This window comes from Tamandua tetradactyla, chromosome 9 (assembly GCF_023851605.1).
Source record: "Tamandua tetradactyla isolate mTamTet1 chromosome 9, mTamTet1.pri, whole genome shotgun sequence".
NCBI classification, from domain to species: domain Eukaryota; kingdom Metazoa; phylum Chordata; class Mammalia; order Pilosa; family Myrmecophagidae; genus Tamandua; species Tamandua tetradactyla.
The window spans coordinates 28,880,803-28,894,017 of NC_135335.1; the positions used below are offsets into that span (position 1 = coordinate 28,880,803).

The 13,215-nt window shown below is 43.7% G+C and overlaps 1 long non-coding RNA gene across 7 annotated transcripts in view; it reads left to right on the plus strand.

The window, feature by feature from the left end:
- The window catches only part of LOC143646887 (uncharacterized), a 23,115-nt gene extending 12,235 nt beyond the window's left edge, over nucleotides 1–10,880 (plus strand). For 3 of the 7 annotated variants that reach the window (XR_013157705.1, XR_013157704.1, XR_013157706.1), the window contains exon 3: nucleotides 5,655–10,880. This is a non-coding gene — a long non-coding RNA (uncharacterized LOC143646887). The other 4 variants (XR_013157707.1, XR_013157708.1, XR_013157710.1 and 1 more) reach the window with 4 other exon arrangements.
- Nucleotides 10,881–13,215: the final 2,335 nt, after the last annotated feature.

The following is a 13,215-nucleotide window of genomic DNA, read 5'->3' on the forward strand; positions in this document are numbered from 1 at the left end:
CCATGGACTTATAGAATGCCTTATCCACCGTCATGTTATTCCACACAGCATTGCTTTTGATCAAGGAACCCACTTCACAGCAAATGAAGTGCCGGAATGGGCACATGCTAATGGAATTTTCTGGTCTTACCATGTTCTCTGTCATCCAGAGGCAGCTGGGTTGATAGAACAGTGGAATGGCCTTTTGAAGACCTAATTATGGTGTCAACTAGGTGGCAGTACCTTGTAGGGCTGGGGCAGTGTTCTCCAGGAGGCTGCATATGCTCTGTATCAGCATCCACTCTATGGTGCTATTTTCCCCATAGCCAGGATTCACAGGTCCAGGAATCAAGGGGTGGAAATGGGAGTGGCACCACTCACTATCACCCCAGTGATCCACTAGGAAAGCTTTTGCTTCCTGTCCCTGAAATTTTAAGCTCTGCTGGTCTATAGGTCTTAGTTCCAAAAGAAGCATGCTCCCACCAAGAGACACAACAATGATTCCATTGAACTGGAAGTTAAGACTGCCACCTGGACACTTTGGGCTTTTCATGCCACTGAATCAACAGGCATGAAAGAGGATTACTGTTCTGTCTGGGGTGATTGATCCTGACTATCAAGGGGAAATAAGACCAGAAATACACAATGGAGGTAAAGAGGAGTTTTCATGGTATACAGGAGGTCACCTAGGGCGTCTCTTAGTGCTACCATGCCCTGTGAGTAAAGTCAATGGAAAACTGCAATAACCCAATCCAGGTGAAACTACCAATGGCCCAAAAATGTCAGGAATGAAGGTCTGGGTCACCCCACCTGGCAAAGAATCACGGCCAGCTGAGGTGCTTGCTTAGGGTAAAGGGGACATGGAATGGATAGTAGAAGAAGGTAGTGATAAATATTACTACTACCACATGACTAGTTACAGAAACAAGGACTGTGATTGTATGAAAATTTCCTCTCTTTTGTTGTGAGTTTGCATTTGTACATAAGCAAATATCTTGTTTTCCTTTTATCATATGACATAAGTTGTATTGTTCATGCTATAGTATTTAAGCCATAGGATATGAAGTTTAAGAGTGAATGTTACCTATGGACATTCAACTTGTAGTGCATTTCCAGTTGTACGCAGGACAGTTGAGTATTGTTAGGCAAAATATATGTCTGTTATTGTGTTCTATTTGGCAATCAAGCATGTTTCAAGGTGATGTGTATAGCTGCCAAGTTGTCAAGGGGTGGACTGTGGTGGTTAGGTTCTGGTGTCAACTTGGCCAAATAATGACCCCCAGTTGGCTGGTCAGGGAAGCACTGGCCTGACCATTGCTGCAAGACTATTTCATGGCTGGGTGATTAAATCATCAGTCAGTTAATTGCATCTGTGATCCAACTAAGGCAGGTCTCCCACCAACAAGATAACCAAATCAGTTGAAGACTTTTAAGGAAGAAGAGAGACTTTTTCACTGCTGCTTCAGCCACTGAGCTTCTCTTGTGGATTTCATCAAGACCCTTCATCTGAGCTACCAGTTTCACAACCTGCCCTGTGGATTTCTGGACTTCCATTCCCATGGTTGCATAAGACACCTTTATAAATCTCATATTTACAGATACCTCCTTCGGGTTCTGTTTCTCTAGAGAGCCCTAATATATTGTCCAACCTCTTTTCCCCAAATGCACCAGTGAAAGGTGATCCTTAAAATGGTCAAGATAGGCTGAGCTTGTTTTTCTGCATTCCGGAAACAGGTAGTTGGGTCATCGTTGCACTTGGTTGGCTGGTCCTTGACATGTTGGAGGTGGTCCAAGAAGCCACTGATTTTAAGGGGAGAAAGTCTGCAGCAAAGTGGCCATGCAGGTTGCAGGGACATTCATTGTGCCTTTACATTAACTTGGCAGGAAGTTACCAGAAAACAGAACCGTTCAAGTAACCACAGGTGTTCACAACGCAGCAGGAAGAAATATCAGCTGCCTGACTGGGAAGTCTCTCTTCAAGCAGCCCTGAATGAATTGGACTAACACACTTCCAACTGATACACTTGGATGTTGTATTAGTCAGCACTTAGCAGCTGTAACCAAGAAGCCTCCCAATACAATGGCCTTAATTAAACAGAATTGTGCATCTCCATCTTCTAATCATGTAAAGATGAATGGTCTAAGTAGGTGGAACTACTCTGCCCTGGGAGGTCATTCAGAGATGATGGTCCTTCCCTAAGTGCCTGGTTGGGGCTGGGTGGCTCCACATCTGACTTCCAGCCCATGGACAGGGAGAGGAGAGGGCAAGGAGGGCAGGCTATTTCATTTTTAAGGACTTGAAGTAAAAGTCGCAACATCACTTCTTTCATGTACCATCAGCCAAAAACCTAGTTACATTCTCCCCCACCCCAGGTGCGAGGGGAATTGGGCAGGTGATCTCTAGTTGAGTGGGTTCTATGTCCAACCAAATGCGTTGGTGAGACTATTTCTAAAACAAAGGAAGGGAGAATGGCTTTGGAAGGAACTGGCAGGAAGTTGTTCTAAAATGACAATTCACCTGTCCCAGAGAGCTGGGTCTGAGGTTTCTCAAGAAAACGGTGGGACTGAGGGTCAGAGGCTGGTGCTGGGTACTGACCCTTCCTAGAAGCAGGAGTCTTGTGCCTTTTGGGAAATAGAGAAGTCCAAAGTCAAGGTATCATCAAGGCAGTGCTTTCTCCTAGGAGACTGTGGCATTCTGGGGCTGCTGCCAGCGATCCTTGGTCCTTGGCTTTTCCATCACATGGCAGTGCATATGGTGGTTTCCCTTGGCTTCTCTTTCCATCTGCCTGTAAAGAACTCTGGTAATCTGGATGAGAGCCCAATCTGATTCAGTGGGACCACACCTTAACTGAAAGGACATCTTGAAGAGATCTTATTTACAACAACTCTACACCCACCAGAATGCCAACCAAGATTATCAGCATGTCCAAACTGGGATACACAGTTCAATCCGCTACAAAGGGAGAGCTCCCAGCGGAGAGAGTCACTGACCTTGACAAGACAAGCTATTCACCAACAGTCGGATGAGGTCCACTGGTACCTCTGCGCTACAGGAGGTCACCGTTCAGGACAGAGGAAGGTAAGGAATTAGAGGCAGAAGGGTGGGGAGTAAGAAGGAAACAGGAGTGGCCTGAGCTCTATGCTCACTTGCCACTAGGCTCAAACCCAGGGGCCCTGAAAGGGACAAGGCCAGCAGGGGTGGGTCTAGGGGAGGAGCCAGGGACCACTGAGGAGCCCAGCCCTCACTCTACCAAGGTCTTGAAAGCTGGCAAGAGGGGCAGAGCTGCAGCCACTGGTTCTGCTTCAGCTCCCACGAACGTGGCAGTGGGGACTCAGCTCTTAGATGGAGGCCCCGAAGCCAGATTTACCAGGTTTGAGTCTTGCTCCTAATACTTACTAGCCATGTGACTTTGGGCAGGTCATGCCTCTCTCTGAGCCTCACTGATGTCATTTGTACACCAGGGATTGTAGTAGTTCCTTCTTCATAGGGTTGTTATGAGGAAGAGAGAGGGTGTGCCATGCTTTGTCACAGGTCTGGCACACAGCCACTGATCATATCATTGCAGGAATGCAGGCAGCAAATCAGCCCCTGGGGGTTGTCCCTCTTACCCTTTATATTTTTTTTAAAATATTTTGATCAGCAAATCCTCCTACACATACAGTCCATACATGGTGTACAATCAATGGCTCACAATAGCATCACATAGTTGTGTATTCATCACCATGATCATTTTTAGAACATTTGCATTGTTCCAGAAAAAGAAATAAAAAGAAAAAATTCATACATCCCATACCCCTTACCTCACCCTCTCGTTGACCCACAGTATTTCCATCTACCCAATTTATTTTACCCTTTATCCCCCCATTGTTTATTTATTTTAATCCATATTTTTTTACTTATCTGTCCATATTCTGGAATAGAGGAGCATCAGACATAAGATTTTCACAATCACACAGTCCCATTGTAAAAGTTATATCTTTATACAATCATCTTCAAGAATCAAAGTTACTGAAATACAGCTCAACAGTTTCAGGTGCTTCCCTCTAGCCATTCCAATACACCATAAACTAAAAAGGAATATCTATATTATGTGCACGAATAACCTCCAGGATAACCTCTCAACTCTGTTTGAAATCTCTCAGCCACTAAAACTTTGTCTCATTTCTCTCTTCCCCATTTTGGTCAAGAAGACTTTCTCAATGTCATGATGCTGGGTCCTGGCTTATCCCAGGAGTTTTGTCCCACATTGCCAGGGAGATTTACACTCCTGGGATTCATGTCCCACATAGCAGGGAGGGCAGTGAGTTCACCTGGGGAGTTGGCCTAGAGAGAGAGGACAATCTCTCATCCTTTTCCAACACTACAATGTGCATAGGTCTATTGGACTCATGATTTGTAGTTCATCGTTGGTGTTGGGTTGAATTATTTTATGAGTTATATATGCATATCTTTAGAGAATAGGTCAACTATCAAAGACCTCCTTCTTTATCTGACAACGTGGTCAGGTACACACTGAAGATCCCACAGAGAAGAATCTCTTCTCAATTTGAGAAGCTGCTCAAAAGACTTGATCATAGGTCTTCATTAAGTATTTTCTCACACTGGATCATGGCTGCATTGGACAAAGAATGCTTTTCCAACACCTTGCAGATGTCACCAATAGCTCAATACACATCAAAGAACAGATTCCAGAGCTAGCATTGGTTGGCTGCTTGAAAAAAACATGACTGAGCCAAAGGCTCTTACCTCATTATCAGGCAGGGTTTGGCAGGATGTAAAAGGCTGCACATCCCTCGGGGGCAAGTGAGGGAATTTGATAAAGATACTTAGTTTCCTGGCTGCTATGACAAATATCACACAAGGGTTGGCTTAAGGAGCAGGAATTTATTGGCCTATGGTTTTGGAGGCTGCCAGGCTTGTTTCCTCCTGAGGCTGGTAGCATTTTTTGGCTGCCCAGCAATCACTGGGTTCCATGGCTTTCCTTTCACATGGTGATGTCCTCTTCTTTCTCTTCCAGGTTCTCAGTAACTTCCAGCTTGCCTCTATAAGGGCTCCAGTAATAGTTGATTAAGACCCATCCTGACTCAGTTGGGCCACACCTGGACTAAAAACAACATCTTCAAAAGGTCCCATTTACAATGGGTTCACACCCACAGGAATGGAAAAAGAACATGCATTTTTCCGGGACACATAACTCAATGTGCCACACAGGCATGATGGGACCCCTGGGCTGGTGGCAGTGGGAAGCTGTTAGCACCCCTAAGCCTGAAGGAGGGTGTGAGCTAGGGCTGTAATGTTCTCAGCAGTCTCCCCAGAACCCTTTCTCCTGAATTCCAGTCCCAGAGATGGCAGTGCTGAGTGCAGAATTATCTGCAGTGTCCATCTGGTCAGTTCTCAGCTTTGCTGGGGCTACTCGGGGTGGGGGGTGGGGGCCTTTCTCAGGTCTGCTGAGTTAGTTACCAGCCATCTCTCCAAGCTCCAGCAGCTAGATCCCAGCTGCTGTCATTTCATGCTTCCCCATTCTGGTGGGTCTATGCTTTAAAAACACACCCTTTGCATTTTTAGTGGACTTTTGTGTAGGGAGCATCATCACATTGGATCTCAATCTGCCATCCTAATCCAGAGGCCCACTGTGTTTTGCTATAGTAACTTTTCTTTTATTTTTTTGCATGAGCTGGCACCAGGAATCGAACCCGGGTCTCCAGCATAGCAGGTGAGAACTTTGCCTGCTAAGCCACCATGGCCTGCCCTGAAGCAACTTCTCTTTTGTAGTTTTATTGATATAGTCACTTTCTATTTGAGACAATTAAGATGGGTTTTCTATTTATAGTCATTACAGAGTTCCCTTTTTAATGTATTTAAGTACATATTTATAAAATTTTAGTTGATTTTTAATAGCATTACCACATAAGCAGTACAGGTGAAAAGTGACTGCAGCAAAAATCATGAGTGAAAGAAGTTTGAGAAACATAGGGCTAGATGAATTAAAAGGTTTTAAAAATATTTCTTCAGTGGAATGATTTTGTAACCATTAGGAAAGTGTACAAAGAGACCTAAATAAGTCTTCAAATTTGTTTGCTTTGAAAACCCACATGATTATCTTAGTAGACACTGTGATGATTTGAAGCTTTACATACATCAGAAAATCATGTTCTTAATCCATTCCTATGGATGTAAACCTATTGTGGGTGGGACATTTGATTAGGTTATTTCAGTTGAGGCATCCACAGATGGGTCTTAATCCTTTTACTGGAGTCCCTCGTAAGAGAATGAAATTCAAAGACTGACACAGAAGCTGGGAGAAAGCCACAGAAACACAGAGGAAGCCACTGAAGCCAGAAGCTGGAAGCAACAAAATCCAAAAAGAAGGAAGAGACCAGCAGACGCTACCACATGCGTGGCCATGTGACAGGAGTCCCGGATTGCCACAGCCAGTCTCCAGGAAGAAGATATCATTGTGATGATACCTAGATTTGAACATTTTTATGGCCTCAGAACTGTAAGCTTATAAACTAATAAATCCTCATTGAAAAGCCAACTGTGTTAGTCAGGGTTCTCTAAAGAAACAGAACCAACAGGAGATATCTCTAAATATGAGATTTATAAAGGGTCTCATACAATTATGGGAATGGAAGAGTCCAAAATCTGTAGGGCAGGCTGTGAAGCTGACAGCTCCGATGAAGGGTCTGGATGAACTCCACAGGAGAGGCTTACTGGCTGAGGAAGCAGTGAAAGAGTCTCTCTTCTTCCTTAAAAGCTTTCCACTGATTGAATTACCTCATTGTAGGAAGCACGCCTTAGTTGATCTCGGATGTATTCAGCCACAGATGCAATCAGTTGACTGATGATTCAATACACAAGCCATGAAATATCCCTTCAGCAATGGTCAGGTCAGTGCACACGGGACCAGACAACGGGGCACCATCATCTGGCCAAGTTGACACCAGAACTTGACCATCATGCCCACCCATTTTACAGGATCTGCATTTCAACCACTTTGGCAAACAAATCAGATATAGAAAAGCAATGGGGAAAACCCAGCACCCATTCACAATAAAAACTGTCAATGAACTAGAAATAAAGAAGAATTTGCTCAACCTGATAAAGGACAGCTATCACAAACCCAGAGCTAACAACCTATTTAAGAGTGAAAGACTGAATGTTTTTCCCCTAGGATCAGTAATGAGGCAAAGATGTCTGTTGTGACTACTTGTATTGTATTTATTTGACATTGTACTGGAGGTCCTAGCTCATCAGGAATCAGTGTTATCAAGAAAAAGGCATCCAGATTTGGAAGGAAGAAATATAACTGCCTTTATTTATAGAAGACATGGACATGACTCTGTGGAAAATTCTGAGGAATTCATAAAAATAAAAACTGCTAGAACTAATAAGCTTATTCAACAAGGTTGACACAAAGATCAATATACAAAAATCAACTGTATTTCTATATAAAAGCAACGAGCAATCCAAAAACGAAATTTAGAAAACAACTCCATTTATAACATCAAAAAATAAAATAAAATACTTGGGACTGAGTTTAACCAAAGTGTGAGACTTGTACACTGAAAACTAAAAAAAACATAATGTTAGATTAAAGATCGAAATAGATGGAGAGATGTCTCATGTTCATGCATAGTAAGAATCAATAATGTTAAGATGGCAAAACTCCCTGTTTTAGTTGCCAAGTTGACAAAAGCAGTACCATAAAATGGGTTGGCTCTTAACACTGGGAATTTGTTAGCTTACAAGCTTATAGCTTCAAGGCTTAGAAAAAGTCCAAATCAAGGCATCATCAAAGTGACGCTTTCTTACTGAAGACTGGCTTCCAGCAATCCTGGACTACTCTGCCACATGGCAAGGGACATGGTCTGCTGGTGTCTCATAACTTGGTGGTAGGAACATATAAAGATACAACCACTTTGGAAAACAAGTGGGCAGATTCTGAAAAAGTTAAAAAATAAACTCTACCATACAACCCAGCAATTCTTCTCATTTCCCCCCAAGAGAAATGAAAATACATCCACACAAAAACTTGTACACACACTGTTCATAGCACACTGTTAGTAATAGATAAAGGGTAGAAAAAGCCCAAATGCCCATCAAGTGATGAATGAGTAAGCAAAATGTGATGTATTCACACAAATGAGTCTATTCTTCAATAATAAGGAACGAACTACTGATCATGCTACAACATGAACCTCAGAAGCACTATACTAAGGGAAAGAAGCTATGCACAAAAATAAAAAACTACATATCGTACAGTTCTAGTTCTATGAAATGTCCAGAAAGGCAAATCTCTATAGAAAGAAAACAAGATGACTTGTTGCCTGCGTCTGGGGAGGGAACAGAGATGCCCGCAAACCACCATGGTAGGTCTGTTGACATGATGGTAAGGATCTAAAATTTGACTGTGGGATGGCTGCATATCTCTGCCAACATTCAGCATCATTAAATTGTACCCTTAAAACAGGTGATGGTTAGAGTATATAAATTATACCTCAATATGGCTTTTAGAATTTTTGTTTGCCTGGAAAACATCAGTGAGTATGTATGTTTAACCTTGCCTCAATTAAAAGGTTTGTTTTTATCGTAATGAAGGGTGCAAAGTTCCAAATAGGTGGGTTTGGTAAAATTCAGGTCGCAGCCTATTAGTGTACCAGGTGACAGCCCATCTAAATTGAAGGGAAAAACTTAGAAATGCATTTGTTTAAACTCTCTGTTAAAGAAACACATAGTCAATATAGAATTTTGGGCAATTCTGAATATTAAAAGTTAAAATATACACCAACCCACTAACCCTAAGGAAACTAGCAGCACCCTGCCTGGGCAGGGAAGAGGGAGAACTTGGAACCCAGAGAGCCCCACCAACACATACCCCCACCAGGCTGGAGTCCTCACCCCTCATTGTCCCAGGTGCCTCATCCAGAAAAACTGAAATTATAGCAGCTTCTGCTTCCTTGGAGGCTGGGAAGGTTAAATCAGATAGTGCTGTTACCTGGGTCACAGTGGATGCTGTTACTATTAAATAATAATACAGTATGTTTCTTTAGTTTGCACTCTCAACAGTAGAGATTATGCTGCACGTGATGGCTTTTTTAATTACTAAATATTATCCACAAGCACTGTGCTGGGGGTTGACTCACACCTCCCACAAAAGACATGTTCAATGTCTTAATCTGTGTTTCTGGGGGTCTGAACACACTTGTAGTAGGATTTTTGAAGATCCTTCTTAAGTGAGGCCATTTTGAATTAGGATGGGCCTCAACACATGTGGCCAAAGTCTTCATAAGGAGAGGAAATCAAATAGAGACACAGACAACTGAGCAGGAGAGGAAGCCAGAGGAGAGCTACAAGCCACAGAACCCCAAGGATGGCGGCGAGTCAGAACCACAATACTGCAGGCTCTGGGAGAAGGCGCGGCCCATCAAGACCTGGATGTTGGGCTTATGGCCTCCAAAACCAGAAGCCAATAAATTGCCATTGTTTAAGCCTTTCATGGTGTAATATTTGTTATAGCATCCTTTGTAAACTGAGATACATTGCTTAACTTGGCTGAAAAATTCCAACCTGTGGAGGGACTTTCATTAAGAGTCCTTGGGGGACTGGGTAGAAAGGAGGAAGTATTCAACTTCCCCATTTGGAGAATTCTTGATATCCTCACAAGTAGTGGGAACAATCAAATCAATAGGCTGAGCCCTCAATCTTGGGGTTCGCCCCTATGAAACTTAATCCTACAATAATTCCTATTTATAATTATGCCTAAGAGTCACCCCCAGAGAACCTCTTTTGTTGCTCAGATATGGTCTTTCTCTCTAAGCCAGCTTGGCAGGTGTCATGGTCAGGTTCATGTGTCAACTTGGCCAGGTGGTGGTGCCTGGTTGTCCAGTTGGGCAAGCACTAGCCTATTGCTATAAGGACATTTCATGGATTTAAATCATGATCATGTTGGCTGCATCCACAGCTGACTGCATTTGTTATCAGCTAAAGGGAGTGTCTTCTTCAATGAGTGACACTTAATCTAATCACCAGAAGCCTTTTAAGGAAGATTCAGAAGACACAGTCACTCTTCCTGCTTAAGCCAGCCAGCCTCTCCCGAGAGTTCACTGAGGACTTTCATCAGAGTTGCCAGCTTGCAGCCTGCCCTACAGACCTTCAACTCTACATTCCCACATAAGGCACTTATAAATTTTATATCTATGGATATCTCCTGCTAATTCTGTTTCTCTAGAGAATCCTAGCTAATACAGCTGGTGAACTCTCTGCCCTCCCCCCCAACATGGGACATGACTCCCAGGGGTGTAAATCTCCTTGGCAACATGGGACAGAAATCCTGGGATGAGCCAGGACCCAGCATCAAGGGATTGAGAAAGTCTTCTTGACCAAAGAGGAAGAGAGTGCTGAGACAAAATAAAGGTTCAGTGGTTGAGAGACTTGAAACAAAGTCAAGAGGTCATCCTGGTGGTTATTCTTATGCATTATATAGATATTCTTTTTTAGTTTATGGTGTATTAGAGTGGCTGGAGGGAAGCACCTGAAACTGTTGCACTGTGTTCCAGGGGCTTTGATTCTTGACGATGATTGTATAAAGATATAATTTTTACAATGTGACTGTGTGATTGTGAAAACCTTGTGTCTATTGCTCCTTTTATCCAGGGTATGGACAGATGAGTTTAAAAATATGGATATAAATAAATAATGGGGACAATGGGTAAAATAAATTGGACAGATGGAAGTACTAGTGGTCAATGAAAGGAAGGAGTTAGGGGTATGGATATATGAGTTTTTTCTTTTTCCTTTTTATTTTTTTCTGGAGTGATGCAAATGTTCTAAAAAATGATCATGATGATGAATACGCAACTATGTGATGATATTGTGAGCCACTGATTGTACACCATGTATGGACAGTATGTGTATGAAGATTTATCAATAAAAATATTTTAAAAAAAAAGAGTCCTTATAGAGGATAGACTTCTTGAGGTGTTATAGAGGATGGACTTCTTGAGGTGTCATCGATGATGGAGGAGTAAAAGTATCTGAGGACTGGATTTGTACCAACAAAGTCAGAAGGTGTCATCTATCCTTATCTCTTGGCCCAGCAATTGTTTACTTATGTGGGTGGTTTCCTAGGTTCAGAGATTCATTCTCTATAATTACTTTAATAACTGAAATTAATATTTAAAAGATTAAGTATTTTTTCAACAAATATTTACTGGGCTCCTACTAGGAGCTGGGAACACAGTGCTGAACAAGCCAGGCATGGTCCCTGATCTCAGGGAGACAGATAGAAACCAAACACCCAGCAAAAAAATTCAGCAGGGAACAGAGAAGGCATTCATCAGGGAAAGAGGTGAAGGAGAAAGCTGCAGGCAGAGGGAGCGGATTGAGGAAGCCCAAGACCTGGCTGGCCAGATGGCCACTCACCATGGACAGAGAATTGGGCCACAAGGCTCAAAGTCCATCACTGACTAGTATGTGACCTTGGACACATTGCTTGCCCTATCTGTGCCCCAGCTTCCCCACCTGAAAATGGGAATAACAGTGGTCATGCAGAGGAGTCAATGGATATACCAAAGTCTTCAGGTGGTGCTCACCCACAGGCAGTGCTGTATGAGTGTTTGCCCTTCTCACATGCCCCAGGAACAACAGGGTGTTATTTTAGTTTCTTAGGCTGCTCAAGCAAAGTCCATTCAATGGGTTGGTTTAAACAATGAGGATTTATTAACTCAGGGTTTTGAGACTAAGAGAAACTCTTAATCAAGGTGTCATCAAGGTGATGCTTTCTTTCTGAAGACTGCCGTTCTGGGACTGGCCACGTGTAATCCTTGGTCCTGGGCTTCTCTGTCACTTGACAATATGCAAGGCAGCATCTCCTGGCCTCTCTGTTCTCCTCCAGTTTCTGCTGAATTTCAGCTTCTTTCTTTCCATGGCTTTCTGTCACTCTGAGTTTTATTCTGCTTATAAAGGACTCCAGTAATAGGATTAAGATCAGTTCTGATTGAGGTGGGCCACACCTTAACTGAAGTAATCTCATCAAAAGTTCCTACTTCCAATAGGTTCACACCCACAGGAATGAATTAAGTGTAAGAACATGTCTTTCTAGGGTACATAGCCCCAAGCCATCATAGGCATCTTTAAAGGACATTCTGCTGGAGAGTACCATAGTCAGATTTGTGGATACTGTAGGCAGGGTGAAGACTGGAAGGGACAAGAGGTATGAGGCAACAGAGAGGTTTGTTGAGGGTGGTGAGGAATCCCAGTGGGAAATGGTAGGGGCTGGGATAGGAGAGTGGTGAAGACATGGGGAAAAGCAGGAAGATTCAATAAGGATTTAGGAAGTAGAACTAAGAGGCTGGACAGGGAGCTGGAGGTAGAAGAAATGTCAAGGATGGTTCCCAGGTTGGGGCTGGGTTGCCGTCCACAGAGATGGGCAAACCTGGTGGAGAAGTTGACAGGTAGGACAGCATGTTGGTCTTAGACATGTTGAGTCTGGAGTGTTGGGTGCAGCAGGAAGCCAAGGATATCTGGAGCTCTTGGCTCAGGTCTGGACTGGAGATTTCACTGGGTGAGGAGCCCATGGATGGGATGGTCTGGGAAGAACAGAATGCAGAGAAGGGGACTGAGCTGTTGGAGGAGAAACACACAGAGAAGGTAAGAAGGGGTGCTCAGGGTCTCTCCACCTTAGCACTGCTAACATTTGGGGCTGGGTGATTCTCTCTTTTTGGAAGCTGCCCTGTGCATTGTGGAATGTGGAGCAGCATCTCTGGCCTCTGCGGACTAGATGTTCATATCAGTCACACCTTCCTGACTGAGACAACCAAAACACCTCCAGACATTGCCAGATGTCCCTGGGGGAGCTCACACTCCTCAACCCCCCATCGCCATTGCCAGGCACTCCTTAGGCTTTGGCTGACAATGACAGCTACAAGTCCACTCCCCAGGCTCCAGCCCTAGGCTCTGAGCCCACCCTCTTCTGCACACTGGCTGAACCCACCTGCCCCCTTTACCCCCTTCGCACATCATTGTCATCATAACATGCTGACCTGCCCCAAGGTGGGCCTCTGTTCCTCCCCATCTCCTGTGCCAGGAACCAGGGCTCCACAAGCTCCAGGAACCTTTTCCCCAGATTTCCCGACCCTTGGCCCTGGGCAAAACCTGGCTTTGTCCTGGAGGTAGGCCTTCTCTGCCAGCTTCTGGCCAGAGGTAAAAGATGTAGATGACCAAAAGACAGCAAA